The following is a 6,000-nucleotide window of genomic DNA, read 5'->3' on the forward strand; positions in this document are numbered from 1 at the left end:
CTTCCTGTCGTTCCTTTCCTCCATCATGGTCAGACTTCTTTATGTACATCGTGGTCAGACTCTCCTTCCTGTCGTTCCTTTCCTTCATCATGGTCAGATACCTTTATGTACCTCACCATGGTCAGACTCTCCTTCCTGTCGTTCCTTTCCTCCATCATGGTCAGACTTCTTTATGTCCATCACCACAGTCAGGCTCTCCTTCCTGTCGTTCCTTTCCTCCATCATGGTCAGACTCCTTTATGTCCATCACCACAGTCAGACTCTCCTTCCTGTCGTTCCTTTCCTTCATCATGGTCAGATTCCTTTATGTACCTCACCATGGTCAGACTCTCGTTCCTGTCTTTCCTTTCCTCCATCATGGTCAGATTCCTTTATGTACCTCACCATGGTCAGACGCTCGTTCCTGTCTTTCCTTTCCTCCATCATGGTCAGATTCCTTTATGTACACCACCACAGTCAGACTCTCCTTCCTGTCTTTCCTTTCCTCCATCATGGTCAGACTCCTTTATGTACATCACCATGGTCAGACTCTCCTTCCTGTCTTTCCTTTCCTCCATCATGGTCAGACTCCTTTATGTACATCACCACAGTCAGACTCCCATTCCTGTCTTTCCTTTCCTCCATCATGGTCAGACTCCTTTATGGTCCTCACCACAGTCAGACTCCCCTTCCTGTCTTTCCTTTCCTCCATCATGGTCAGACTCCTTTATGTACATCATGGTCAGACTCTCGTTCCTGTCGTTCCTTTCCTCCATCATGGTCAGACTCCTTTATGTACATCACCACAGTCAGACTCCCTTTCCTGTCTTTCCTTTCCTCCATCATGGTCAGACTCCTTTATGTACATCACCACAGTCAGACTCTCGTTCCTGTCGTTCCTTTCCTCCATCATGGTCAGACTCCTTTATGTACATCACCACAGTCAGACTCCCTTTCCTGTCTTTCCTTTCCTCCATCATGGTCAGACTCCTTTATGTACATCACCACAGTCAGACTCTCTTTCCTGTCTTTCCTTTCCTCCATCATGGTCAGACTCCTTTATGTCCGTCACCACAGTCAGACTCTCCTTCCTGTCGTTCCGTTCTTCCATCATGGTCAGACTCCTTTTATGTACCTCACCATGGTCAGACTCTCGTTCCTGTCTTTCCTTTCTCCATCATGGTCAGACTCCTTTATGTACCTCACCATGGTCAGACTCTCGTTCCTGTCCTTCACCTGACTTCATAATCTGACTGTGATAGATAAACGGGATGCATATTGTGGAGCACGTACATCCATGTGCGATTAGGTGGCCAACCATTTGCTAAATGTTGGCATAATACCATGTTTAGCATCTGTTGAAAGAGGAAGAGCTGTTTGGTATTTTAAGGCTAGTTTGTCAACGGGTCAAGTGGCTAGAAGGTTTCATTGTCACAATTCAAAAATCGTCAAGTTATCACAGCGCCTATCCTCATTCATTTAAGGAACAGGTTCAAGCCAGCGTCCAGAACAGACACTGCTATTCGTGGAGTTCCCCAGATGGCGATTACGTAGGACTGCAGGCACGTAGGTGTTCCCTTCACTGACAAGTCCACATTTCATCTCAGTCATGTGGATGGAGGGATCAAAGTCCGGCGTCGACGTGGAGACCGTAACGCTGATTGGTGCGTTCAGTAGGTGACCCATATGGGTGGTGGAAGCGTTATGATTTGGGGGAGGGAATTAGTAGTCCTGGCAGGCCACGTCTATACATCTGTCGTGGTCGAGTTACAGCTCAAACGTATTGGTTTGAATTGGGTAAGAACTAGGCTAGGAGTTCTTCCAACACCTTTTAATGTCTGAGTTCTGTGAAATACAATAATAATAATAATAATAATAATGCATTTACAGAGACTGTCCAACACCTTCTCAGTGTATGCCCTTCCTTGGCACAAACATCATATGATAGCATGGCTCGTTGCTTCTACTATCCGAGGTCCAACCATGTCATGATTTTATTTATATCATTGAATTTTCTGTCCCTTTTAACAGCAACTCTCTCTCTCCCTCTCTCTCTCTATGAAGGTTCATGTCACCCTAACGTAATACACATACGCAATAACACTGTATAGCAACACTGCGTTAGTGTCATGAATATTCACTGACTCACATTTCTACTATCTAACGTCCTGCATAAACAAACATTTCTCAAATTTATACCCATACTTCATAATCCGAACCTTAATAAAGGGAACTTTTTCGTCAATAAGTCATGTCAACGATCGCAACTACAGCGTCATTCAGTACCACGATTAGACATGTGAATACTTTCTAGCCATTACTAGCCTCTAAGTAGATATAAATTGTAATATTAAAAAATTAGATACATTATTATCAAGACCGGACGTGGTGGCTCGACTTAATAATTGCGTGAGACCCACCAACATAACTGCAGGATTCTTATCAATTTCCCTTCCACCTCACGGAACATTAGTTGTGTATATAGACAAATATTAATCTATATATCATCTCCTACGTAGGAGGAAATAGGGGGAAATAGTATGTCCTATGTTGGGGATACTAGGTCCTTCGTAGGAGATATTAAGTCCTACGTAGGAGATATTATGTCCTACGTAGGAGATTTTAAGTACTACGTAGGAGATAGTGAGACCTACTACGCTTCCGTACAAATCAGTATACAATTACAAAATATATTCTTGCCTTGAAAAAAATTGTTTAAGTGTTCAAGGGAATTAACTCTTGCATACCCAATGCTTACTGAGTCAACACACAAAGTGAGAGAAGAGCTAGTAATATATCCCACAGACAACGACCTGACAGCTTCATAAAAACCCTTACCTCTACAAAGAATGCCCAAATTGTAAAAAATAATTACACAAAATAATCCCTAAATGAAGAGAACATTTATTAAAATTTTGAAAATCTAGCACTGCTTGAAAATCCATTTTACTCAAAGGGATGAAAAAATATATAATTCTCTGTGTAAAATACAAAATTCAGACCCGACATATACTCTAGAAAAGAAAAATATTCCCTAAGTTAAACTAACTTTTTGAATAGAAATAAAAAAATACGTAATTACATTACGTAAAACAATAGTGCTACCCTAAATAATTATAGACTCGCCCAAGCATGAACTTGCCAGGGACACTTTGAGTGAGTGAGTGAGTTGGGTTTTACGCCGCTTTTATCAATATTCCAGCAATATCATGGCGGAGGACACCAATAATATGCTTCACAAATTGTGCCCATGTGGGGAATCGAACCCTGGCCTTCGGCGTGACGAGCAACCGCTTTAACCACTAGTCTACTCCACCGCCCCTGGGAAATTTTTCAATATTGAAAATATGACTTTTTAACAAGATTAACATGTGAATTTATACATAAAATGTATAGAAGATATGTAATTGAACTAGGAAACAAAGGTTACCTGAAGAGTGAACCTCCCAACTCCCAGCATTTGAAACTCTTCTCACGAACAACTCTCTGACAGCATTGGCTGTCGAAAACCGGAAATGCACGCTTTTACGACATGAATTAGCAAAATTATTAGCAAAACTATTGGTGTGCCTTTGGGCTCTGAATATTAATATGTCGCGTTGGCCATAGCATATAACCCATGAATATGTATTAAAAGGTGAGGTTGCCTCGTTTTGTATCCCTTGTGATGCAATTATCATGTCTTGCTTGAATGTGTTGATTTATATACTATTATGTATATAAATAATAATACTATTCCAAAAAAGAAACGCATAACCCAGAAATCTATTGCGAAAATGTTTTATTTTCAAACATGTATAACTCGTCCACAAATAGACTTTAGTACATGAATTATTACATCATTTAGAAGAAGTAAATGTCTATACAACCAAGTGGATAATTCTAGATAAGGGAGACGTTGAGCGCGATGGTGACGACGTAGCACGGTCCCGACGTCGGGGCTTCTGGCTCTCAATACAATCTTTCTCAACCTGTTCCGTACAGTTTGACCGCATACCCTCCGAAGTCCAAGCACCCTGGCTGCTGTGCTCTCATCCGTGACAGTACGATCACGCAAATGTAGTACCCGGATGTACCGATCTTGGGCTGCAGTGGTGACTCGAGGTCACGCCGAAGACCCGGGTTCGATTCCCCACATGGACACAATGTGTTAAGCCCATTTCTGGTGTCCCCCGCCGTGATATTGCTGGAATATTGCTAAAAGCGGCGTAAAACTAAACTCAGTCAGTCAGTCAGTGTCGCAGAATCAAGACGTAGCGTAGTCGTTTGACCTTGAAACTTCTTCAAAACGAATGCCGATTTCCGAAAGCAGCCTGGATTTTTATAGCCAGACAGTACATGCTCTTTGCTGCACAATTTCAAGTGGAAGGTGATTGCTGTTGCGTTGTGGCGATGCCCTTTTTAATCCTTGTAAGAAATCTCTTCAAAATCAACATTTTCAGGTAAAGTCAATTTTTTACTTGTGCAGTTGTGTAAAATCATGGTATGAACACTTTGGTTAGATAGTTCGGCGATTGTCGGAACACAATAAGGTAATTAATAGATTTTAAAAAATACAAAATGCCTATGCGTTTTTTGGGGGGGATAGTATATTTCAGTGTAAAAATAGTTAAAAAATATTTTAATAATGTTAATTAGGGGATAACTGTACTGTGTTTGACGAATTGGGGACGTATACCGGTGGTTATATAGCCGCAAATTTAGTTATATCGGCGACGCGTAAGCGGAGCCGATATAACGTTAAATTTGCGGCTATATAACCACCGGTATACGTCCCCAATTCGTCAAACACAGTACAGTTATCCCCATTCTAATTCAACTCGTTTTACGCTGTTTTTTCGTGAAAGAAATTCATTATTTAAACCAGGTCAAAGTTCCTCTAGGTCAAAGGTTAATCATATCACTCCTTGAACTTACACTATCGCCAGAAAAAGTAGTTCCCTTTTTAAACTTCAACAAATTGAATAACAAGTCAAATGATCACGATAAACACGTTTATTATGTGCACACTGACTCAATCTGACAGTGATGAATGCATTATAGTGTAACTCTTCTGCACATAACAATTTTAAAACTTGTAGCGATGGAGCAAATATTTGTGACGTCATGATAACCTTGACCTTCACACAACGTGGTAATCGGCCATTCGAACGTCGAGACAAAAGCAGTGGAGAAGAAGAATCAACAATATCATCAAGTTATTTCACTAGAGTGTCATCTTGGCGTTATTATTAAAGTAAGTTAAACTTATTTTTGTTTCAAACATATTAAATAACGTAATAAATGCAAGGTCATTGCTTATTTCCAACGGTAACATGAACATCGAACAACATAAAACCTCCGATTGACGTGTTTGGACAGTGTTAGATCTACATGTTTACAATGAAGTCTAGGTCGAAGCGTTCGGTTAAATCTTTTGTTAATTAGGCCACATGCTTAGGATCGGGGCTACTAAAGTAATTGTACACATTAACTTGTGAGTTGTGCACTTCAAGTTGCTTCAAGAAAGGTAGAGTGGTAGAACTCACAGATAGAGTTTCTTGGTGTAAGTGTGTTGATACAGTAGCATTGTTGTCACCCTTGCCGTGTACATGTATGATAGAAGAGTACTGACGTTTCTGAAAATCAGATGAATCAGTGTTATAGCTGCGGATGCTCTGCTCATTTTTGTGGCCAGAAATTCTCATTATTTCTCTGGTTGCGACACCAGCGTGAGAAAGTAGGGTAATTGTAGTAGCTCTGACACTGTGATTTGTATAACTTTGACTAAGGTTGGCCTCAGTTGAGATTGTTTTCATCATATCATTCAGAGTTTTGACACCGACTGGTCTGCTTGTATACCAACATGAATCAGATACAGATATTTTGGCCTTGGGTTTCTGAAAGAATGCATCGTTGTCCGGACTACGTTTTTCGAGAAAAAGTCGTAAGGAGGAGATAGGACATTGTTCATCCATCGTAGCATACATTCGGGGTTTGCTTTCAAAGTCGCGATCTCGTAAATCATCACCTTGGTGGTTT

The sequence above is a fragment of the Haliotis rubra genome, unplaced genomic scaffold (genome assembly GCF_003918875.1).
Source record: "Haliotis rubra isolate DU_JTF1 unplaced genomic scaffold, ASM391887v1 Scf175, whole genome shotgun sequence".
Lineage (NCBI taxonomy): Eukaryota > Metazoa > Mollusca > Gastropoda > Lepetellida > Haliotidae > Haliotis > Haliotis rubra.